We start from the raw sequence: 27209 nt of genomic DNA on the forward strand, positions 1-27209 counted from the left end.
GCTATAAAAGTCTTTTTTGTATGTGTAAATTTATATAAGCTATATTTATATATTTAACATTACATGTATCATAAATATATATTTGTAAATATATATGTGGTGTATATATTTCCTCCATGGTTTCATGGTTGTCATTGAAACACATTAAAAGAATGTTTCACAACAATGGACCTTTGTGTGATATTGATTTTTCTGAACTGAAGACAGGAGGTGGTGCTCTGCAATACCTCAAGATACAATTTCAATTTCCAAAGAAATGTTACAAGATTTTTCTGAGATATTTCCATTTCTTTGAAAAAGAATAAGATAAACAACTTTCACTTATTATGCTTCGTTCATCCAGTCATACCATCTAAGTTAAACAGAAGTTATTTCAAAGACATTTTTGAAAAGGGGATTCTCAAGAAATCTTTGCTACTGGGGTGATAGTTTCCACATAAAAGGCAGTGAAAGTATTGTCCCATTAAAACGATTTCCATTATATATCATCTGATTTAAAGTAACATATTTGAGAAGCATTTTTTCAAGTTAGAGGCATTTTCAGTTTTAAGCCTTCACTCTTAAAATATGAATCTATTCAAATTCATAATGTCCAGGAAACTCTTTAACATTTTCTCCTTTCTTTTCTTTAAAATATTTTTATGCAAGAAAGATTAGAAGGAATGAATTAGAAAAATTCGGTTGGAAACTTAGAAGAAAACCAAAGAGGAATAGGATGCCCAAAAACAATGATGCACAAATAAAAGAAAATGATTGTCAAAGGTCCATGTTTGCTAGGCACTATAAAAATAATTTAATTCTAATAAATCTGCCATCAACAACTTCATTTTTCTTTAAGACTAGACCTCACTATCAGACCTAGGCTACTCTTAGGTCTACTTTGATTGGCACTTAGTACAGACACCATTTAAGGTGTATCTCAGCAGCCCCAAGCTTGAGATGCATCTATCTCAGTCTTCTTAGGAATGAGAATAATATGCATGCACAGCAGGCTTGCAACTTTTTTGCTATATTGTCACTCTTTTTGTTGGGTCACAGATAGGTGTTAGGAGTCTTACAAGGTTTTAAGTCACTGGAATTGATAGAGACAATAATTATCTAATTTATCATGGTTCAGTATGATTGATCTGATCCTACAAGGAGATGCTATGGGCCAGAACTTGAAACAAGGTACTAAGTGGAATTGAGGAGACAATGGTTAAATCTTGTTTCGAACTGATTTAATCCTACAACAAATAATGGTTTCCTAGTGATATAATGATTGGTGTATACTCAGTGTGGGATATATAAGTGTGGGAGGTCTCAAGGCCAGGAAGGACAAGCCCACTAAAGGACAAGCTCACCAGAAGAGAAGCCCACTGGAACCTCTGAACCTCAGCCAGGATTCAGTCAAGGAGATTCACACGCCAGAGAAGACAGCTTAAGCTCTGGGAACCAAGGAAAGAGATAGGCTTCTATTAAAGCTAACAAGGCCCCAGGAAAAGAGACAAGACTTTGAAGAAGAAAATAAAGGAATTGGACTTTAACTCCTGCCTGCATTTGGGGTGATTATATTGAACTAAAACTAAGGCTGCCTCTAAAAGCCCCCCCAAGAAACCTGCTCCCAGAGAAGATTAAATTTTAGAAAAGAGTATTATAGATAGGAAGTAGCATAATCCTATTTTTAAAAAATGCATAAACCTCTTCTGTAACACTCCATTTAAAAAATATTTGAAGTCACTTCTTGATGTTCCCTTACATTTAAGTAATCTCAGTATCTTTATCTCTTCCCAATTAATCTTATGTTTTCTTATTTTGTAACTCTACTCTTCAAGATCCCTGAAAATTCAGTAAGGACTTTACAACTTTAAGACACTCAAGTGCACCCTTGAAAATTTCTAAACCATTGAAGAGACTACTTTCATATTTGCCACATGCTATATATAATTTAGTAAGACAGTTGCTCTCTTTTCGTTTTGGGGGAATGTCAAGATATTTGTTGCCATAAACAGTATACCCTACTTTGTATTATTTTCTTTTCATTTTAATGGTAATGAAAACTTTAATTATCTGAATGCTCCCAAAATTATTCCATTTTCTCATTTGCTGAATCATATCTCTAGTTAGAAAGGTTGATTTGCAAACTTGCGAAATATATTACCTTGTCCATCATCGAGAAAATAATAATTTCCAGTGTTTCTATCATAGTGATTCTAGCCTAGGAAATTTAATGGATTTCCCATGATTTTTTAATGATTCCTTAGATTAGTCCCTTCATCTTTCATTCATGCATCAAATATTAATGGGGTGCTATTAGGCACAAGGCACAAGGCTAACATCCTGAGTGATAGAAATAAGAATAAGACTGACCTTCATGGAGCTTGCAATTCACCAGGAAAGATAAAGCATGTCCACAATAGAAGCATAAGGTGTTTAAGGCAATGAGGGATTCCCATCTCCTGGATAAGAATAGACAGAGCAGGTTTCATAGGGAAAATGTCATATGAACTGTACTTTTGAGATTGACCATGAATTAATCACTGGTAGAGGAGAAAGAAGATTCTAAGAGAAAGTACCAGGAAAGTCTCGACATCTTAAAGGAATGTGGAAAAGTTTGATTAGACCAGATACAGAAGGGTGTGAAAGGGGAATAATAGAGAAGATTTTAAAAAATAGGTTGATAAAAATTAATGGAGGGCCTAGAAAACTAGAAATTTATTTTGTAGGTAATCAGAAATCATGATAATTTGTGAGAATATGTTCTCTTTCTCTCTTTCTCTCTCTCTCTCTCTCTCTCTCTCTGTGTGTGTGTGTGTGTATATGTACACCCACATATACATTCAGAGGGAGACTTCATATCAGAGTCATGCTTTAGGAAGTTCAATCTGGCTATGAAGGAAACACAATGAAGATTAAAGGACAGAACTTTTGTTTGGGTTGCAACAATGATAATGATAAAAGAGAGAAATCAGAGGGTAAACAGCATTTAGTATTCAAATGGAATAGAAGAACAGAAAAGTAATAGATTTTACAATTTCATACTGAGAAAGGGTAGGGGATTTACAAGTGGGATAGATATAAAGATATCAAGAGAGAGATACCAACCTTTTTTCCTTGGCTTTTTCCAGTCTTCCTAATGTGAATGAAAAAAAGGCTAACACACACAAGTCTTATTTTTCCAGGTGAGGCAGGATCCTGTTGATATAATTATTCCCACAGAAGACTCAATTGCTTTAGAAAGTTCTCATATTTCAAACAAATTTCCACCTAGGATTATAGGCCTGAAGAACAGAAATGATGAAAGCAAGAGTTGAGAGGTTGACTGGAAACATAACAAGCAAACAAATCTTTTCTTAGGGTCATCATTTACTTTTATGGTAAGATATTTATTGTCTGAGTACTTTATAATTCAATTAAAAATTCAAATTATAATTCAATTTTAAAAAATTCCTTTGTTATGAACTTAGGAAGCATGCTTAGATAGCAAAGAAAGAAACTTAAATAAACAGCTTTGAAGTTCAGTAAAACTGAATCTTCATTAGGTAAGTATACATCACAGCTCTTATGCATATTCTAATCTTTTTTTGTGACAAAAAAAAAAACTCAAGCAATTTATTAAACTTGATTTCACATAATTTCCATTCTGGTTAGTCTGATGTTATATATTTGTTAATGCTCATGCTCTGTAATCATAAACTATTTTCTTATTTTGATTGAAATCATAGCCATTAAATTCTTTCCAATAATCAATCTCCCTTGTACACCCTAAGGTCCACCCATGCTATTTCCCTTAAAAAACAATCTATTTCCTGTCTCCATATTTTTTCATGGGCTATCCAAGCCTGGAATGCTCTCTTTTTTCACCTCTATTTCCCTGAGTTTCAAGCTCTCTTCAAGAATTAGCTCAAATATCTTCTCTGAGATCTTTTATAATTATTATAGTTGTTAACACTTCCCTCTGAAAGTAACTTGCATTTTATTCATCTTAACTTTATGTACATTTGTTGTCATCTTCCCTCCCAAGAATTAAGCACCTAGAAATCACAGACTGTCTCATTTTTGGATCTTTTGTCCTCAAAGCTAACCTATAGCGGGTACTTAATGAATTGAATTAAATCTATTTGAAAAAAAATCAATTATATAGAAGTAGCAGGGCAATTCAGTCAAGAGTTAGTTATATATGCAGTCATAGCCTTATAACTCAGTATTTTTGGAATTATAGAACATGACCTCTTTTTTGCTTTCTGAATAGGTAAATGCCTTCCAAATTTTAAGTGATATAAACCCCCATCTGATCATTCTCTGTAAATAAAGGGTATTTATTTTAGATTGATTAAATTACATTTGGAAATGTAAAATATTAGAAACATATATGTGTATATGCCTCTGAAAGAAGTAGTGATGAAGAAACTGCTTTTTTGAAATTCATGTTTGTTTTTCTACATTTATCTAATTATTTATGTAACTGGTCACCTTATTTTAGGTTTTAATATTTAGGTATTATTAATATTAATTAATATGTAGGTATTATTAGCTACTTACATATTCTACATTCTACAAAATAAAATTAGAAGATTTTTTGGAGAGTTGCTGAGGTGTTTGTTTACCAATAGCAATAGAAGCTTTGCATTTTGGGAAAATAACAACTCACTTGACCTTCTTGCACTGTTGATTTGACGGTCTGACAATGCCACACTAATAAAGTTTGTGTAGGAAAAAAAAAAAGCCTGTTGCTTAGTCACAAAGCCCTAGAGTAGAGAGGCTTGTGTACACATGTATAAACAGTTTATTCACCTATGGTCTGAGAGAATCAGAGAGGTGGATGTGTCAGTAACTGCCTTTATCTGTTTTGCCACCTGTCTCTCTTCTTAGTAAAATCCAAAGGTAAATACTGAATTTAGCAAGCGTCTAAGAAGGTTTAGTCAATTATGTTGCTAAAGTGGACAAATATTTCCACTCTCAAAGGTGAATATAATATAATGAAACGGTGACAATTGTTATTATAACAATAATAACTGACCATTATGTAGACTTGAAAAAATATTTTCATATATATTATCCCATTTGATCCTCACAATAATTATCTTATGAGATAAGTAGATATCACTGATTCTATTTTATAGATTAAGAAACTGATTCTAAGAAAGGTTATGTGGCTCTCCCAGGCTTAAATAAATAGTAAGTATCTAACATGGACTTCAAACACAGGTCTTCCTGACTATATGTCCAATATCACATCCAAGACTTAGTCAAGTGGTTATTGTTGGTAAAAAGTCATTTAATAATTACGATAGACTATTGTAAGGAAACAGCCCAATTTAGTAAAAGCACACTGGCTATGACACTAGGAAATATTTAATAGATATTTATAAAGCACCTTCTATATACAATAAACTGTATTTGCTACATGCCTAGACATCTTGGTAACACAGTTTCTTCAAGTGTATAATAAAAGAGTTGACACAGATGATTATTTCCATTTCTGTCTAGTTTAATTCAAGAATTCTTTTATAACTGATATAAAATGATAGTAGTTTCTTTGTTATGCATTTTCTGAATAAGAGTGATTACATATAATAACATGGATTGTGAACTAGAAGGGATCTCCAAATTTATCCAAACCAGCCACTTCATTTTATAGGTGAGGAAACGAAGGTTGAAAAAGATTCAATTACTTACCCAAGATCACTCAAATAAACTACAGTAGAGTTAACATTTGTTTTCAGGTCTTCTGACTTCAAAACAAATATTCTTTCATGATGCCAAGTTGTACATATGGGATAACAGTTTAACAGGCAGGAGAACTGAATCATAAACATGTGTAAATACTGGAAATTTAGTGTCCCAAAAATCTTACTTCAGTTTTAAGCTGTTAATATATATGCATATTTTAAAAGCATAAAACTGCACTAAGGTTTTTTGGGACATCCTGCATATATGTGTATGTATAATAAGCACATGTATATTTATCTCTATATATTTTTATTTACACACAGATTTTTTTAAAGAACAGTATATTGCTATTATTGTATAAGAGTGATGTAAAATTTAAGTAGAAATGGGACCATTAAACCATTCAGTACGGATCCTTGTAAGTAACATATTGACTGAGAAAATTACTCATTAACAATTATCTATGTGCTACTGCATTTTTATTTATTTTGTCAAATATTTTCTAATTACATTTTAATCTGAGTCAGGAGGCATTCAGTTGTGGCTCACAGGCTGCATATTTTAAATTTTTATTGCATTATAATAAAATTTTATAACAAAACTTTAAAATACTAAATAGTAATGACATATACATATACAATTTAAAATTTAATTATTCTCATTCTCTCTTAATCTTAATCTCTTCCTTTTTATTACCTTCTTCTCTGTTGTCTACAAACACTCCATGTCTCCTCTATCACTAAAAACACTCTCTTTATTCTGCCATCTCTCCAGGCTATCATCATATATCTTTCTTCCCTTCTCTGCTAATCTCCTTTAAAAGTCATCAAATTTGCTAAAAATCCCCTTTTCTTCATGAAGCCTTTTCTGGTATCCCTTAATGTTAGTATTTTATCTCTGATTGCTCCCCAGCTACCTGGAATATACTTTGTTTATATATTGTCTGCTTCTTTAAAGCATGAGCTCCTTGAGTGCAGAGATTTTTTTGCCTCTATTTGCACACTTAGTGCATGTAGTAAGTGCTTAATTGTTGCTTGTAGTTAATTGTGATACTTGTTGACTATTCTTATAGTTTTCACTTCCCCACTTTTCAGAGTCTTTCAAAAACTTTTCAATTTAACTTTCAATGTCATCATCTGACTGAAGTAGTTTTGGCCAAAGTTACCAGTGATCTCTTAATTGTCAATTCTTGTCTTTCTTAACATCTCTGCAGGATTTGACAGTAACAATAATGATTATTTTTTCTGCTTAGAGACTTTTTCCTCTGGGTTTTTGTAACATTGCTCTCTCTTGATTTTCCTTCTATTTGTTTGACAACTCCTCAGTTTCTTTTGTAGCATGTTCATCCTTGTCATGGCCTATGAATTATGAATGTCCCCAAAAACTTTGTCCTGTGTCCTCTTTTTTTTCTCTACTGTTTTTCTTGGTAAACTTAACAGCTATACTGATGATTGCCAGATCTATATTATCTAAACCTTTTCTGTTTCAAAGAGTCAATCTCCATCTGCCTATTGGATATTTTAAACTGGATGTCCCAAAAGCATTTTAAAGTCAATTTGGACCAAATATAAGTAATTTTCTTTTACTTTTAAACCCTCTTCATTTCAAAACTTTTCTATTGTCCATCAATGCCCAAGTTTTCTTGATATTCCTCACTTTCACATGCCCCACATATGCAGTTTATTACTAAGTTTTGCAATGTCTTCTTTCAAAATGTCTCTTACATTCTTCCCTTAATTTTTATTTACGTAGCCACTAGCTTAATTCAGGCTCCCATCACTTCTTGCTTAAAATACTACATCTTTGCCTCAAGTCTCTCTCCTCTTTAATATACGTGCTGTAAGTTGTAAAGGGCAGGAACTTTGGAGAAATATACTTAAGACTCGGTATGATTGATTTAAACAAGATGTTAACTCAGTGGAATTGATAAGACAATGGTTATCTAGTTTAGCTTGTGAGTTCTCTAGTTCAGTATGACTTATTTAATCTTATAACAAATAATGGTTCCCTAGTGATATAATGATTGGTTTGCTCAGTATGCTGTAATAATGTAATTGTAATAGAGCATATAAACTGGGACAGACTCAGCCAGAGACAGACTCGGAGAAGACAGAGGAGCTGGAGCTCAAGCTCTTGGACTCAGAGAGACTTCAAGATAGAGACCATCATAGTGGCTCTCCTGCATTTCTCCACTGAAACTAAAACCCATTCCAGAGGGCCTCCAAAAAGCTAGTTGAGCCCCAGGCAAGGAGACAGATTATGAAGGAGACAATAAAGACTTTTGGACTTTATCCCTGGCTATTCTCTGGTGATTAGTCTGCTGAACGAAGGGTGGTCCCAAGCCTCCAGAAAGCTAACCAGAACGTTATAATAAATTATCACAGTGATTTTCCTAAATCATATGTTTGACCATGTTATCCTTACTCCAATTTCAAGAATTTAAATGGCCCCCATCACAGGATCAAAATTAAAATCTTTTGACATTGTAAGCCTTTAATAATACACTACCTTTTTACTGTTCCAATAATCTCTCATTTTATTCCCCTCCAAGTAATCTATAAATTCATAATAACCACCATGTTTGCCATCCTTCTCATATATATTCTATCTTCTCTTTCCATGCCTTGGCATTGGTTCTCTCCTATGCTTGTAACACTGTCCCTCTTTTTTTCTCTGATTTCTTTCAAGAGCAGCTCAAACTCCATTTTCTGAATGAGACCTTTCCAACCCCTCCCCAACTACTTGAACCTTCACAATTCTACTTTACGTGTATTTTATACATCAAGTTATTTATGTGTTATGTATGCAAACATAATGTGGTATAAGAATATAATGAAAGAAACTGTTTTTGCTTTTTTTCCTATCTCCAGGCCTTAGTATATCATAATTTTATAAAAGCTTACTAATTGATTTATTGATTGATTGATAATGATACTAATAGTAGTAGTAGTGGGGTTGATGATGGTGATGGTGGTAGGAGGACGAAAAGAAGGAGGAGGAAGAAGAAAAGCTAATATTTATTGAATTGTGATTTGCAAAGTACTTTGTGAGAATACTAGGTTGAAACTCCTTAAGAGGAAGAGTTTCTTTGTGCTTTGATATCTAGCATACAGCATGGTCTCTGGCATATATTACTTAATTGATTAATGATTACTGATTAAAGGTTGTCATGAAGTCTAATTTTGAAATACTATGTATACAACAATCTGTCTGCTAAAGGGATGTTAATTTGGCAGTTAGGAATTTGGATTTCTAATGTCTTCTTTACCACTGATTCAATGTGTATCCTTTTGCAACTTATTTGACTTCTTGGTGATACCTTCTCTACTTATAAACTGAAAATAATAGCATCTGAATTTCCTGATCTTCTGGTGGGAAGACAGAAAAATAAATGTATTTGTAATCATAACCAGGAGTAAACCCTGAGCAAATTCCTATGAAGAAATAAATCAAACAACTGACGTGTCCTCTGGAAACATTATCTAAGATGTAAAATAAATGCAAAATATTGACCCCATAATATTAGAACTAATTTTTTTCTTTAGACACTATCCAGATTACATTCTATATAAATCACATGTAACATATGTGTGTATATGTACAAATCTTCCAATGATATCCCATTCTTAAGACAGTAGATTTGGAGTGACAGGCTCATATTTGGAACTAGAAAGGACTTAGACTATCTAGTCCAAACTCTTTATTGTACAAATGAAGAAACTGAGACTCATAGAGTTTAAGTTACTTGTATAAGGTCATGCAGGTAATATATCAGATGTGTGATTTGAACTTATATCCTGTGGCTCTACAGTTGATGCTCTTTTCATTACATTATGTTCTAAACATGTTACAAAAATCTATGTGACATTCTCATTTTTAATAAGAAAATGATTCTTCAATTCAAAAATCATTTATTAAGTAGCTTCTATTTTTAAGACATTATATTACATAGTCAATAAGGATATAAAGACAACAAGGAAATTATAAAAAGCTTAAAAACATATTCAGGTAAATAAATACAAAGTATATGCAAAGTCTATGATTCTTGAATCATTTCAGTAGTGTCCAACTCTCTGTGACTACATTTGGATTTTTTGTTTTTTGTTTTTGTTTTTGTCTTGGTGAAATATACTCTCTAAAATGTAATATTCTCTTGTTGGGGTTTTCTTGGGGTTCTCTGGGAGCAGCCTTCATTTCAGTTCAGTAATCATTACAAAGGCATTTATAGTGAACCATTAGAGATTTGGCCACCAGTTTGAGGTGTTTCGTGTTTGGTTTGTTTAGTTTGTCCACTGCCACTCGGTGCTTTCTTCTAAACTAGAGATACTTGGAAATTTGGAAAGAGAAATTATGCTGGCAAAATTATGGATTCTTAAAATAAGGCAAGTGAACCATACAAAAAGTATGACATTAAGTCAAAAGTGTCCTGACTGTTGAAAATCTGGATTCACATTCCATTTCTGATATATAATAATTGTGTGAACATAGTCAAATAATTTAACCTCTCAGTGTACTAGATAATTCCTTAATTCTAAAATTACAAATAAGTTTGTAATCACCATCAATGGACTTTCCCCATTGGGAAATTCTGATGCTAATGTAATCATGGATCTGGACCAAAATCAAAATTTACAAATGCAAAAGGTGATCTTTTTCTTTCAGTAGGAATGATAAATAAAGATTTAAGTGTAGGAGTGAAAGAGTGGGGGAAATCCCTGTCACTTTTCAAATTAATTGGAGATTTCTGAAGGAGATAGGAATTTGGAGACTCAGGCTGGTGCGGGGGGGGAGGCATTGCTAAATTAGGTCTAAGATATGACTTGGGGAAAAAAAAGTTTTATACCTACAAATTAAACAGTTAAGGAGTATATTGAACAAATGCAACCTGGAGAAGTTGAGAATATGTTCAGGCTAGTGGGTAGAGTGACTGTAAGCCAGATTATGATGAGATAGAAATCCATTGCACTAAGTTATCACTATCCAAATTTTTCATTAGTAAATCATGTGATCAGAAACAAATGTTTCTAGATCACATAAATATAATTGTATGATCAATTACATTGAACTTTAATTACAATTGGCAATTGATCCAAGCCTGCTAGATACCAGTACAACAATATTAGCTAGTATTAACATAATAATAGAAGGCAGGTGGTGGAGCCTATTAATCTATTTCTACACATGCACTACTTTACAAAATTGCTAAATAATGATCACATATCTATAACCCTCTTAGCATTTTCCTCACAACATCTCCATAAGGTTGGTTAGAACAAATATTATTATGTTTTAAAATTTTTAATAGTATTTTATTTTTCTAAATACATGTAAAGATGGTTTTCAACATTCTTTTTTATAAGATTTTGTGTTCCAAATTTTTCTCCCTTCCTCTCTTACCCCCCTTCCCAAAACAGGAAATAGTATGATATAGGTAAAATATGTACAATTCTCTTAAACATATTTCCATATTTAAGACAAGTTTTATTAAACCTTTTCCATTTTAATAGATAGAATAAATCAAGACATGGAGAGGTAAAGTCACTTACCTTACGACATGTAAGTGGGCTAGGACCAGATTCTGAAGCCAGGACTGCTAATTCTAATCCAACAAACTCCAATAGCACATTAAGCAATTTCAGGCACACCATATGTGGCCCATGGTCTACACATTGGTCACTTCTGATGCAGATGTAGGGTTTTTTTTAATGTGTAAGGCATAATAAGAGCATTATCAAAAGCCCTAGAGGAAATAGGATATAAAATAAAACCCTTAGAATATCTGGATTCCAGTCCTCAGTCTGTCACTTATTGATGCTGTGATCTCAGGTGAGGCATTTAACTGTCATGAACTATAATTTCTTCATTTCTTAAGTGATGACTATCACAGGGTCATTGTGAGGAAAACACTTTGTAAACTCTAAATGCTATATAAACGTGAGCTATTAATAAGAATGCCAGATCTGAACCTGGGATTGGGAATTCATTTGAATATGGACATTTTAGAAGTAGAAAGCCTAGAGAAAAGATTGTAAAAATCTGGACATTAAATGAACGGGACCAAGACTACAGAAGTGGCTTTAAATAGAAGTGTCACATAGGATTAATAGATGATCTGAAACAGAAGAATTTGCCAATGAAGTCTATAAGTCCATGGGTAAATGTAGCTATAGACACGTAAGCACTACAAAATATAAAGATGGAATAAATCTACGAAAATAACTCAAATTATCACATTCTGGTAAGTACAACAAAAGTACTTTTAGAATGTTACAAGAGATCTCTAAGAACCTGATTAAATAAAGAATAAACAAAAAATACCTACTGTAGACAAATCTTCTGTCTAGCAAAGCCTTCCTTTTGAATGTTTATGGATATGTGCTATTTGTTCTTGCATCTCAGAGGACCTTGAGATCCATTTTCCCCTTGCAATACAGAAAAGGCAAAATGGCCCTTAGAGACTTTTGAAAATCCTTAACTATGCTCATTAATGAACATACTATTAGTTATTTGTTTTCAAGATCCATAAACTTAAAGACAAGACCATTCATTGGGTGTAAGAAAAATAATACTTACACTTTGAGTGTAAGTATAATTCTTTTTATTTAAATAATTTTTTTCTTCAGTTGTTGTCACCTGTTGTGTCTCTTGACTGTAAGATACTATCAGAAGCTCTTGGGGATGATTGACATAGTAAAAAGTAGAATCTAGATATACTGATTCTTATTGGTGAACAAAATTAGTATAAATAATTGGGATCTGAGGATATGAACATAAGAGTTGTGTGAGGAGAAATAATATAGGGTCTAGATGTTGAGGTAGTTTGTAGACAAAAGAAAATCTATCATGTACGCTTCTAGCTTTTTTTCCTAATAAACATCATTATAGCTTTTCTATCCAATTTTTCTCCCTTTAGAGAAAAAATTAATTTGAATTAAATGAGAAGATGGGAAAGACATTCTGAATTGCCGAGTTGAACTCACAAGAAATTTAAAAGCAAGTTTGTTCAAGTCAACTAAGAAGCACAATATGTAGAATACTAGACGAAGTCAGGGAGACCCGAATTCAAATCTTGCCTCAAAGACTTACTTAACTATACGATCCCCCAAAATTATTTAAGTTCCCTCAGTCTAAATCTCCTTATCTATAAAACGGGCATAGTAATACCATGTACTTTCCATCATTATTATGAGGTTCAAATTAATGACATATATAAAGTTTAGTAATTCTTTTATATCTATATATTTATCTATGCAAAAGATGATGAGGGTCGAAATTATGTTAGTGGCTATATAAATAGAGAGAAGAGGATGTATACCAGATACATTGTGGAAATAGAAACAAGATTTGACAATGAGTGTGTGTGTGTGTGTGTGTGTGTGTAAGAAAGAAAGACAGAGACAGAGACAGAAACTGAAACAGAGATAGAGAGACAGAGATAACAACACAACAAATGTGGGAGGCTAGAAGAATAATGTTTCCATTAACAAAAACTCAAGTTAGAAAGGGTGGCCATTTTGAGGGAGTAATGAGATAAATTGAGTTGATATGTTTAAAGGACAAAAGAGGATGTAGTAGAACTGATTTGAATAGAGGTTATGGGGTTAAGTGACATGCCCAGAGTCACACAGTTAGGAAGTGTTAAGTACCTGAGACAGGTTTGGAAATCAGGTCGTCCCAAGTTCAGGACTGGTGTACTATCCACTGTACTACATAGCTGCCCCTTGAATAAAGTTTAGAATAGAGTAAGAGAGAGGAATTAATGGCAGTAAGTAGAAATGATTTTTTTTTCAAGAAGTTTAGTTTAGAAGGGAAGTGACAATGTACAATGATTGCTAGTAGGGCTAGGTGATTGAATGAAGCTTTTTTAAGCATAGAGGAGACAAGGGTGCATTTGTAGCATAAACTACTCCTTTAACAGAGAATATTAGAATAGAAGAAAAAACAGTGAGGGATTATGTCAGAAGAATGTGAGATAAAAAGGAAAGGAAAGTATAATCAACATAAGGGTAAAGGTCTAGTAAAATACAGAAAGGTGGAAAGACTGGAGGTTTCTGAGAGGGGAAGCTCAGGTAGGATTAGGGGTCATAAAACAAAGAGACAATGATTAAAAATTATTATTAGATAGGAAACCAATCAAACTCAAACTAAATAGGTATTATATTCCATTAATTACTAACAATGTACTACAATACATTTCATACAATTAAAGTAATCATAACTTGTTTATTTTCTTAAGTATTTTAATATATCCCCTGCAATTTAGAAGAGATTTGTTAAGCAAAGATGCGCTTCAAATCAGGCTCAGGTCAAATGATCACAAGTTTCACATGTGTGCAATATAAGTTAATGAGATGTTACCTTATTGTAGATGATTTTTCCATATTCAAATTCTACTTCTTTTAGACATGGCACTCACAAAAGATTTCAAGAGATTGTGAGTGAAAAAATATGTTCAAAATGTGCATGTATCAGATGCATGAGATTTTCCTCTTGAGTTACTCTCAATAACTTCAAAGAGTTTCCAGAGTTATATTTAATACCTTATATTTAATAACTTGGGTCTCCCTGACTTCAACTCTAGTATACTATGTATTGTGTTTCTTAATTGCCTTGAACAAACTTGCTTTTAAATTTTTTGTGGTTTCAACTCTGCAAATTCAGAGTGTCTTTCCCATGTTCTCATTTAATTCAAATTAATTAGATTTTTTGAAGTAAGTTTTGAAAACAAAATTAAAAAGTAACAAGTATGAATTTTTAAAAAATCTGATTGCATAAGGATACTTGGAAACTCAGATTTTAAAATGAAGTTATTTATTTTATTACTGGTATTTAGGGGGTGGTAGTATAGTATAGCAAGAAGAATCTTGGTCTTAGACTTGACATAAGAATTAGTATCCTATGTCATTTCTTTTATTATTAGCTGTGTAGCTCTGATTAAATTGTAAAATACTTGTACTACCTATCTATCTCCCTGACGTGGGCAGAATCCTATATCAATTTATAAATATCAAAGTGTCACATGAATTTGAATGATAATTTTTGAATGAAATTGTTTTTGAAATCTAGAATAATATTTGTGATGAGTAACAGATTACAACAGAATTAGTATATCTTGGGAAATTCTTCCCTCTATAACTCAGTGACATAATATTGCTTATATTAGAGATAGAACTGTTGAAAGGACCTTAAGAGTCATCACAGTGGTCAAATATATAGATTGTGTTCAGACCAATCAGGATTAAATTGTAATTGGGAAATGTTTAATAAAGGAAATTAAAATACAATGTAAATAAAATACAAAGTAAATCATGTTAACTTGTTTCCATAGTCAGGATGTGACCCACAGAGATCATTTCTGTCCCAGTCTGACACCACTGATCCTAGCCCAATCTTCATCATGTTACACATAAAGAAACTGAGACCCCAAGTGGTCACAAGTCAGGCTAAATTTTCCACAAGGAGCAATTAGAAACCACAATGATACAACCCCCAAAGCTAAGATTCAAATCCAGGTGTTCTGTCTCTAAGCCCAATATTTTTGCATTACACAATGCATAACTACTACTGATGAGGATGAAGTGAGTGTAAACTCACTTCTCAGGTTGGGATAAAAAAAATGAACAGAGATGGTTCCCGGTTCCTTTTATTCTGATTGTGACCAATAGATGGAGCTACTTGTTAGGTAGCTGCTCGCCTCTTTCTATTCTTTCTTTCTTTCTTTTTTTTTTTTTTTTTTTTTTTTTCCCGAAGCCGTTTTCTGATATATGTTGGGTACCATAGAGTGAGACTCAGAACAGGAAGCGGAGGCAGAAGCACAGAGGATTCTGGAAAGGTCTCTTTGTTTTCTTGTCCACAGAGAATGCAGAAAATTGTAATTAATTTGCAAACCTCTGTGGCTAAACATCTCAACAGCTGCCTTTGAAGGCGTATCATCCTCTAATCTTTTTGGATGCGGGGCTTTGTGCTGAGATTTGTAATTCTCTTTTTATCAGGTAAGCTGAATAACATTTAATCATATGCATCATAGGCTCTAACAGAATGGTCATTTTATTATTTAAATATCATCTCCATGCTTGTTTTTGTCGAGTTCATGTTGATTTAAATGTAGAGTCGTTGTATTCAGTGAAATGCTCTATTGTTTTATATCTTCTAAAGGAAAGCTAGCCTCTGCCTATAAATTGTGAATTATCATAGAGACTAGGTGGTATTAGTGGTCTGTTTTTTCAGGCACTTAGGGGCTGGAGGTCTATGTCATTCAATGACTATTTCTCTGGAAATTCTGAGGTTTCCTGATAAAGCTCATGTTTATATTAAATTTATTATTAAATTAAAAAAATTTTAAACTGCAACCTAAAAATGATATATTTTATTTTTACTAACGGGACTGGAAATATCATTGTCGTGGCTTAGCTTCTCTTTTACAGCCTAATATAGGCCATGCTTATACAGACTGATCTGATTAGCAAGATTATACTGATACATTTGTCTACTTAAAAACTCACCTTCAATTTTTATTAAATAATATGATTATAAAAAATATGAGACAAGTTAACTGATGATCAAAGAGAGGTCTGATTTTTTGAGAATATGATAATTATTATATAGTCTAAAATCAAAATACCATTTTGGTGCTGCTCAAAAACATTTTTAATATCTATTTACTGAAATATAGCTAGTCAGTTGTATATTTCTTCATGTTTTTTATGCTAGATTATTAAATAATATTCATCAATATTAATTATAATGATCACTAAAGGCCATTACTTGAGCCAGAAAACAATGTCATTTCTCTATAGGTATCAATAGTTTCTTTAACATACATCAATATTAGAAACCTGAAATTGTTTAATATGTTGTTAGAAACAATATTTATTTTATATAAAGAGATTATTTTTAAAGGACCTTAATAAAAATGAAAGAAGAGGTTTAAGAATTACAAAACTGTCCATTGTTTGTACAACAGGTGGTGTAATGTAGCTTGTAAGGACAAGGATATAAACAAGAAAGTGTGGGTAAAATTTTGAATAGAAACATTTAAACACATTTGCCTTAATTAGGGTATCACTTTAAGTGATTTTTGGCATAGGCTTTCAGTACAGTTTGGCAGAAAGAATGTTGTAAAAGAAAGGACTTCTGGGGTCTGCCTAATTGCAAGGTTGTTGTTTTTTTTTTCTTTTTTAGTGTTATTGGAAAAAAAAAAATGTTGATATCTAAAAGTTAGTGTTTTTGAGTATAGTCTTTAAATAGCCATACATTAAAAAAATTAGTTTTCCGAAAATGACTGTTTTAGATGAAAACTGAACATCTTAAATAATCTTTAGTATGTGAAGAAAACTGGTTTTTTGAAAGAGGGTTTCATGTATATTTGAGAATGTAGTATTAATTGGCCTATATATACTATGTGAAAAGCATATTTCTCCACAAGTGATTGACTATGAGTAACTTTGTCCTTTGCAAATACTAGTTCTTATGTTGGCCAAGTTAGTTTACATTCATGAATGGATGCTTGTGTTTGGACATTAAACATCAACAATTTTCCCCAAGCTGGTATATTTGTTAACAGCTAGTATTTGGTCTGCAGGTGCCACTGGCGTACTTTACAATTCTTGAAAAGTTGTCTGTAAATCATATAGATACCAATCAAATTACACTTTAAATGAATGATTGGGCTGTTCTATTTAAAAGAGTTCTACAGTTAATCTTTTTTGTGAAGTGATGACTCACTTCCTAATTTGCAGTTTTATGGAAAGAGCCTAGGAACCTACAGGCCAGGGGTCTAGTGAGAATTCCATGACTTTCTATATGACTTGAGGCAAGCCAGTTAAACGTCTGTTTAACTCAGTTTTTAAATCTCTAAAATGTGAGAGTTGCTCTAGATGATTCTTAAGGTTCTTTTCCCCTTCAAAAGCCTATGATCCTATGAAATTTGATTTTTCATAGGAGAATTTTGTTGGGAGGAAAAAAGGCACACCCACATTCTAGTTGTTTACATTAATGTAATACCTTTAGGATATCAAGAAGTTTCTATACATTATTGAATTCTTGAAACAACTTGAAACTTGAGGTTTTGATTCCAAGTCCAAGGTTCTTTCTATCTATTATTCATTGCTATATTCATCTCAGGGACTTCAGGTACAGTCTCCAAGTAAAGGAGTGGGTATTTCCCAACCCATAAACACTAAAATTGTCTCCCAATTTGAGATAGAACTCTGGCTGAAGTACGAAAAACGATTTACATTTACATTGTGTTATAATTAAGAAGTATGATCACATAAGGTTGTTTCATTTGGTGTTCACAAAAACCCAAAGAAGTAGGGAATAAGGAATAAGTATCTTATGTGCCAGACATCATGCTAAGGGCTTTACAATTATTACCTCATTTGGTGTTCATACAACCAGCCTGGGAGGTAAATACTATTATGTCCCCATGTCATAGCTGAGGAACTGTAGAAAATAAAGTTTAAGGGACTTGTTCAGGATCACACAGCTAATAGTATCTGCGGCCAGATTTGAACTCATCTTCATGATTTCAGGCCCAATAGTACCTCTACTGTACCAACAAACTGCCTAAATAGTACAGATATAACTATTCTCATTTCACATATAAGGGACCTGAAGTTCAGAAGAACTAAATGACTTGCCCAAGATGCCATGGCTAGCAAGTAGCAGAGTTTGCATTTGACATCATAACTTGTGATTCTAAGCCAGATTCTGTTATCTATGGATAAAGACAGAAACTCTAGTGATTTCCTGAACATAGATAGGGGTAACAAGGTCCCTTGCATCTGAGATATTGGCTAGGAACTTGCTATTCTATCCTCACAAACAATGTAAATCAACTAGCTGGGTGGAGCACCTCTAGGTTGCTCCTTTTTCCATCAAAAAGATATACTTGAAAATCTTTAAAATATACACAATAATCATATTTTTCATTGGGATCAGACTTAGATACCCAGCTATTCCTTATGATTCACAAAACTGAAAAGCCAATTTTAAAATTAGATACCCTCTTTCCTTTTAAACCCTCCACAATCAGGATCATCAGAAGGAGAGCTAATAACCAAAAAGAAAAAGAACAGGGAAGGAAATTATTTGCAAAATGAAATAGCATTTTTGAGGCAGTATGATATATTTGGGGGGGGGGGGGGAAGGCCAGACTTAGACCCACAGAACCTAGATTTGATTCTGGGCTCATTTTCAATTTATGGCAAATTATTTAATTTCTTGGCCCTCTTGTCTTTATCTGGAAAATCAGAGACTAGATGATTTCAAGGTCTTTTTTCAGCTCTAATCTCTGATCCTATACCATTTTCTTCTTGAGGTCAGAGTTCAGTTACTAATGGGATGGCTATCTTATCAGCTGCTGGCATTTAACTGCTTTGAGAATTAAAATTTAATGACCTTTGGGTAAGTCTGGCTTTCTAACACTTTCCTTTTCAGCAATCCTTAGACTAGTGTCAATCAGCTGCTTGCTTTATTTTCATGAATTCTTGACAAATCTTAGGTAACTGGGAAATTGGAAGACTGGAAAATTTGAGGGAAACCTATATTACCTTGGAGGGCTTAACAAATAAGATAGTCATTTCTATGGAACAATTAGTGTATTCCCTAACTTTTAGAAGCCTTCTAGGCCTGTAATAATGGATTTTAGGATTTAATTTAACTGAAATCAATCTTTTCAAAGTTAAATATATACAGAAGGAAATTTTCTTGTGAATATACACGGTCATGTATGTAAATACATATTAATTTCAAGCAACATTTTATGTTTTCACCATAATGATTACAGTTCTAATGTTTTCCCTCTACTGATCAACCATGCTGTTCCATTTAACAAGTATTTATTGAATATTTACTAGGTTGATGGTACTGGGCTTCCCACTTAAAAATACAAAGGAAAAGTGGAAAAGTGTCCCTATCCTCAATTCATAAATGAAAATCCATTTTGCTCTTAACTCATAGGAAAATAGAACATTTCATTTCACTTAATGTTTGGAATAGGTTTAATAGTTGATTTCAACTAGTTGTATTAAGCACACCCTCCCCTCAGGTGCACACACCCACCCATAATCCACTCTTGCTAAGCCAATGTGCTATTTTGTCTTAGGCCCTTACAACTCACATTTGTGCTCAGTAAAGAGTCTCTTAGATTTTTACCTTTTATCACAACCAACTTGAAAGTCCATGTATATTTACAGCACAGAGATTTAGCTGTCAGGTCTTTAAAGAAAGTTTTTCATATTTTGAAACTTAGAAAAAGATATGCCAAAAAGTTTTTCACTCTGTTGCGGTTTCACAATATTTCCCCTTGATTAAAGATCCACATCTACATCTTAATGCTCTTTGACACCTCAGGTTCTTACATTGGAGTTAAAAAACTATTTTGAAAAATATTTTGATAACTGCATTTCAAAATAATTGATTTCCTTTGTAGACCTGTGCATTTTATTTTGTGCATTTAAAAAGAGTTTTGTGAAAAGGGATCCATAGGTTTCAACAGACTACCAAAGCAGTCTATGACACAAAAGAGGGTAAGAACCTTTGCTTTGTATTGTTTCTCATTCTCTGATAAACTCATCATTTTGCTGTTCTCTCTCACACACTGAAGTGTTATCTAATTAAAAATCCTATTTAAATGCCTCAAAATGGGATGGAGAGCCAGATATGGTAGAATACAGCTGTAATCCTTACAGCCCGGGAAGATGAAGCTGCAGTGGGGTCAAAGCTAATTGGATGTCTATATTTTTGGAACCAGTATGGTGAGCCTTAGGAATGGAAGGCCACTGGGTTGCTTAAGGAGGAGTGGAACTAGCCCAGGCTTGAAAATTGAAGCATATTAAATCTTCCATGCCAATCAGTATTTGGATCCGACATGTATGTGGCTACTATTTTTCCAGCCTGCGTGACATGGGGAGGCCTTGTCTCAAAAACAAAACAAACAAACCAAAACAAGTATATAACTCTAGGTACATGAAGATTATGCCAGTGAAAAACAACTCTTACTGGTTTTGCCAACATGTAAAGATTTAAGATATGGACCATTTAAGAAAATGGACCATCTATTTCTATAGTTTAAAGACCCAATATAAATAATTACAAAGAGGCTTATCATCAATATATTAGACATGGATTGGTGAATTTTGGACTCCAGAAGCACACAAAAACTGTTTATCAAATTGTAGAAGAGTTGTGATATGTTTCAGTGATGGAAATACCCATATTCATGAAATCACAGATCCTTGAAGTAGTAATGTGTTGAAGTTTAAATAACTGATCCATCTGCCAGTTTCAAAACATATTGATACAGAAAGATGAACAGTTAATAGTAAACAAAAAAAAAATCCTTCTTCTCTAGGAAACAAAATTGTTTTTTTTCTTACCTCTTTCATAGGTACCATGATGCAATGTACCATAGTTACAAATTTATACTCTAAAAATATGAGACAAAATAAAATATATCTATAGTAGAAATGCTCATTTCTTAATATTTAGGCAGCCTAATATCATTAACAGAAGCATAGTTTTGGCATCATAAAGATTTGAGTTAAGACCCATTCTCTAATACATACTATGTGATTAAAGGCTAGCCACTTAAGTTTTCAGTTCCTAAGCAGCTCTCTAAATTCCAGACAAATTGATCTGTGAAGGATTTCTGTCAAATGTTAAGAATTTTAATCTTCCAATATTCATATTCTTTATTCTTTTTACGATATCCAGTGATATACATATTGTCTTTTTCCTCTTTAGGTTTCTGTTCACTAAACCCATCCCTTAATTTTCAATACTTATTTCTCACTAAAGTAATATCACATTTTACGAGTTATTGCTTCATGGTGAGTCCGAAACTGACCAGATGAATATGACCTATTGTCATGTTCTGTTCTCTAAAATATAATGTGCCCTGGGAGCAGACTTCTTGCAGGGCTTCTGGAGGCAGCCGTAGTTTCAATTTAAAGTAATAATCACCTCAAATGCAGCCAGCTGTTAAAAGTTCAGATCCTTTATTGTCTCTTTCAAAATTGCCCGATTAGTTTTCTTACAGGCCTATCTCTCTCCTTGGTTCCAAGAGCTCCCGTTGCTAGTCCTTTTGCCTCTGCCAGCTTCAGCCTCCAGCTCTCTCTGAATCCTTTATTCTGCCCAACTGAATCCTGGCTTCTCAATGTCCTAAAAGTCTCTTGGCTTGTGGGAGCTTCTTATATGTGATCTCTTAAAGGTGTGAACTCAAAGGTCGACTCCTCCTCCGAGAGTGAGATTGTGAGAGCTGTGACTTGTGAATCTCCTCCACTGAACTTGTGAATCTCCTGGATTTGTGAATCTCCTGACTGAATCCTGACTTGGGAATCTCCCAGAGTGCCTATCAATTCCAGTGACTTAACACCTTGTAAGAATCCTAACAATCTTATGACACTTCCTGGACTTAAAGGAGATATCTCCTGACCCATTCTGTTCTGATTCATTTTGTGAGTTTGGGTCTCTTTAGGCTAATACTCAAAGGGTGGAACCTGCTTGATTAGGGGAGCTTTAGAGATAATCTAATCCAGTGTCCTTATTTTTATAGAAGATAAATGAAATGAGTTACCTAAGATCATACAAGCATTTAAGTAGGAGAGATGGAGTTTGAATCCATGGTTTAATATTCCAAATTATTCCATATCCTTTTGGTTTCTATCCATTAATATTTTTTCTTCTATTTAGAAATTCATAACAGTATATTTCAAGGTATTAAAGAATTATTTTTTATGTTTCATTTGTGAATGTTTGTGTATCATATGTATTGTTTCACATTCATCTGTATTTTCTTTTGATATGTGCATTGTTTCTCTTTGGCCATTATGTCATTTAAAATGAGTGTATTGGGTCAAATGATCCCTTCATATCTATGGATTCTATGAAAGTTTTATGATTTCACATTTTTTTCCCTATTTTTGAATGTTGCTGATTTCTCTCTCATAAATCAAAACTGTTATTCACTTGTTAGTATTTTACATCACATTTCCTGGCATTATGAAAGCTGCCCTTAATTTTTAAAATCTAGGAAAATATTTTCCTCTTAGCATGCAACATTGTCATGGGTGTATCTAGGTGGTTTAAAAATCATTGTTGCCTTTTCTAAAGTTTCCTTTCATTTATTCTTGTATATACTCAATGACAATATCTATCCTCTCATCAGAAATTGCCTTAGATATTTCAGTGTGAGAGACCCTCAGCTGTTTTAAACTCATCATGTCTCCAAGTGACCTCATTATGTTTTCTGTAATCTGACCCTTTCTTCTGAACTTCCTTATTTCTGTGAAGGTCACTATCATGCCTTCAATCATACAGTTTTAGAACTAAAATAGAAATAATAAAGCATTGCTACAGGACCTCAAATTTAAGGGTTGATTATTGTACTTGCAGATATTTTAGCAGCCTATAAATAAGATACCTTCATATCGAGATAGTAAGAATAATTAATTAAAACAGGAATGTTGCAGGTCAGTTGAACTCTTCCTCTAGTTTGACCTAATCTTCCTTGGCTCCTGAAGCAGACTCTGGCTTCATTTTTCCAGGGTCCCTGACACTTTATAGTTGTGTAGTAATGTTCCAACCTTTTTTTCCAAAAAGGATTGCTTTGTGCTACTCGCCTTGAGTTCTATGTGAGGTACTTGGCCCAGATGTAAAAATTTCTAACTACAACTAAAGAAAAAAGGAGAGACCAAAGAAGGAAAAAAATAAAATAAAATACCAACATCCACACATTAGAACACAGAAAAATTTTCAAGAAGATAAGGAATAAAATTTACTAAAGGCATGGAAATGTATTAAAGTAACACAAATATAATGAAGAAAATATCGATAGCAACTGTGCTGTTTTCTCTCTTTATTGACTAACATAGTTCCTCATTATAATTTTCTTTTAATAATCCATACCCAAGCAATTTTTTCAGACTATTCCTTTCTTTCATTTTTAATATTACAGACTTGATCCTTGACCTCAATTCATATCTAACAAAAAAAGACATCATAATTTTCCATTCTTAGCAACAATCATTGACTTTAATTTGTAAGATACACCAGAGGCTCCTATACTTGCCTACTCTCATAAATTGCTCTCTTGGGATCTGAAGTTTCAAATGATCATGTGAGAGGTTTGCCTGAATGTCACAGGTAAACTATGATCTGGTTAGCCCTACAACTCAAGGGGTAGGAAATAAAATATTTATTTAAGCTTTAGAAATCAAATTAATAGATTCAGTTTTGTTTTTTTAAACTATATTGTAGCAGCTCTAGGAAGTTAGAGATTTAATATATTTTTGTAAATCAAAGACTTTTTAAAAAGCTAAGATTCATTTAAAATTTTCCTATTAGTGGCATTTCTGAAGAACAAATGGCTTAATACAATAGCTAAGAAGAATTAATAATTCATTACATTTCTTAAGAGTCATTTCATTGCAAGGTGAATCATGTATTTCTAGGCAAAGGTAGGAAGCACTCTCATTATATTAGGAAAGATGTAAGGGAACAAGCATTTATTAAGTCTACAATGTGCCAGGCACTGTGCTAAGTACTTTTGCAAATATTATCTAATTTAATCCTCACAACCACCCTGGGATAGGTAGATATTATTATTATCTCCATTTTATGATGGAGGAAACAGAGGATAAGTGGCTTGAGAAGGGTTACCCAGCAAGTCTGTGGCAACATTTGAACTAAGATTTTCTTGATTGTTTAATGCTAAAGCTGACAGTTTAATGCTAAGAAAGAGGCAAGTTGGTGGTACAGTGAACAGTGCTGGTCTTCAATAAAATACTGCTGCACATTTTCCTTTGCAGATTATATTATGACTCAATGCATCCTAACATTGGAAGAGGACCTTTCTTTTGGATATTTCCTTTAGTACAACTAGCATTACTCTTGATTATTAGGATCACCATCATATGGAAAAATCCAAATATATAAGTAGTCTCAGTATTAGATTGTTCATAATGGTCTATTTGCTTTCTATTATAAATTTATTTTTGAAAGTCTTATGTCTCTGGGTATTTTTATAAATGTTTTAACTTTCACATTTCAAGCATCCATTATTTCACAGAAGCATGGTATAATATTTTATTTGGAATCAGAGGACTTTTGTCTGCTATGTTGTGCTATGGCACAATCTCTGTAATCTTGAGCACATTACTTGCCTTCTATTGTCCTCAATTTTCTTAATTTTAAATCAAGATGGTAAGAATAAATGGTTTCTTAAATCCCTTTTAAAATCTAATCATAATACCTCCATAACTTCTTTATGCATAAAGAGATGTTTTTCTTAAATAGTTATGGCTAGAAAAAATTCATTCTTGTTGGCCAACTTTCTGGCAATCCGCACTTCTGAATGTCCTGAAGATCAGCCATAAGTGACAAGAATCTAAAGGACCATACCAGAACTTGTGCTCTATTAGCAAAAGCCTTTGAGAACTTTAGATTACTTCCACTGCTTCCTTATGCATCAGAGTAGGACTCTAGTGGAAAAAGACTTTAGTAGCCTAGTTAATTTATCTCCTATCTCCTATATCTAATGTTTAATGAAAGTTTACTCTGCTTTGTCTTTATAGTAGTATTAAAGACCCAGAGATGAAAAGGTCATCAGAAGTCATCCAGTCCAAAACCTTTATTTTATACATAAGGAATCTGAGGACCAAGGAAGTTAACTATTCAGTACAGTTTTAAAGGCAATCCTGCTGAGACTCACAGACTATGTCATTGGATGTACCACTAAGGAATAGGAGGAGAGCAACTTAATACAATGTTAAGACCAGATGTTTGTTGGCTATCCATGCTATAAGATCTGAGGTCTCCCAAGCTAGATGAGATATTGTATAAGTAAAAACACCTCTTGATTGACCTCTCCATCAAATATGATGGAAAAATGAATTATTTATTTTTATCATATCTTTTTGTTGTTGTTGTCCTGAAAATCTACTTTGGCAGAATAATTTTGATTTTTTTGAGCAAGTGGACATCAATTTATTGTTTAAGTGATCTATAGAGTTTGATAAATTTAGAATAATGCTTTCCTAGTGAGATGTTTGGAAGTGCCATAACAAGGACCTGAAATGACAAGCCATCTTATTTAAAAGGTAGATCAGTCAAAATTAACATAAAAGGATTAAAGGGACAGTGATAGATCCTACCATCCTTATCTTAATCACACTCTTTTCCCCTGTTCTTTTGTGCTAAGGATTCAGCCAACCAAATCCTGGAAAATCCCCATCTAGTATTCCATAATGATACAGATCATTTTATCAATAGCCAGTTTGATCTTAAGAGCAATACATGATTTTTCAATGTACTTTACCCTTCATGAAAGCTAGCTATAGGCAATCTTCATGTAAAGTCAAGCCACTTCAACTTACTTTCCTAGTTCTTGTCAGAATTTCTGTGCAGAAAAACAAATTGACATTCTTCAAGCCTTAATGTAGTCAAGAGCTAAAGTGTGTGTGTGTGTGTGTGTGTGTGTGTGTGTGTGTGTGTGTGTGAGAGAGAGAGAGAGAGAGAGAGAGAGAGAGAGAGAGAGAGAGAGAGAGATTTTCTGAATTCTGAATCGACATTTTTTTTTTTTAGTTTTTTCTCTCTACTACTGTCTTTTTTGGGACCAGTTTTCTGCTGGCTTTACTCAGCAATATAGAACAGAGAAAGTGACTATCAATCACCCTAACCAAAATGATCATTTCAGAGGTTCAGAGGTGGGGGGGAAGAAGGAGGAGTGGGTTTGAAATTCTTGTCTAGAGAAAAAGTCTAAATTACTTATATTTTTCACTTACCCGTGGTAGTCTGCTCACTCTTTCTTTAGTTCCAGAATAAAAGGGAGTTGAAAGGCATTTCTTCCTTTATTTGCTGAGATCTTAAGCTTCAGTGTTTTCCCTGCTGCAGTTGATGGCATCACTAACACCTAAATCAGGACAGTGAATACAGCTCCTTGCTCTATTTTGGGGTTAATGATGTTCTTAGCTGTTGCTGGAAAAACACAGACCCCCTTAGGTCCTTGACTTAGTCCTGAGAGAGGTATTTTCCCATATTATCTTAAACATATATTCTATTTTTTGGTGTTTTTTGTCTTGTTTTGTTTGAGGAAGTGTGACTGAAATTCAGATAGATTAAGTTTTTATTTAAGTAAATCATCAAAAATATTCTATTGTTGTTGGTAGAGATTGTCTCAAATTTGAAAATTGCTGATATCAGAATTTATTTCATTATGGATTTAGAGCTGGAAGGAATAACTACAGCTTAACTATTCAAGGCAGATGGTTCACTATCTTTAATTAAAGATTCTCAGGGAACAAACCACAGTTTACCTTGGTAGTATAATTATTTAATTACCTTGGCTGTCAGAGAGTTCTTATTTATGCCTCTTTTAAACCTTTTACTATAATATAGGGCATTTCCTCTTGTTCTAAGCTGACTGGCTGTTATATTTATATATACATACAATAACTTTTTGTACACTTGGGACAATGGTTTAACCTGGGACTCTTGTACCTAATAAAAGATATGCAAAAAGGAATGGAGGACTTCCACTGCATCCTCATGCATCA

General features: G+C 33.2%; 1 protein-coding gene across 1 annotated transcript in view; it reads left to right on the forward strand.

The window, feature by feature from the left end:
* Positions 1–15407: 15407 nt before the first annotated feature.
* Positions 15408–27209, forward strand: part of SCN3A (sodium voltage-gated channel alpha subunit 3) — a 134209-nt gene continuing 122407 nt past the window's right edge. The window contains exon 1 of the mRNA XM_031960554.1: positions 15408–15644. The gene's annotated coding sequence lies outside the window, so the exon portion shown is untranslated. The remainder of the gene's footprint in view (positions 15645–27209) is intronic.

Source organism: Sarcophilus harrisii, chromosome 3, assembly GCF_902635505.1.
Source record: "Sarcophilus harrisii chromosome 3, mSarHar1.11, whole genome shotgun sequence".
Classification (NCBI taxonomy): Eukaryota; Metazoa; Chordata; class Mammalia; order Dasyuromorphia; family Dasyuridae; genus Sarcophilus; species Sarcophilus harrisii.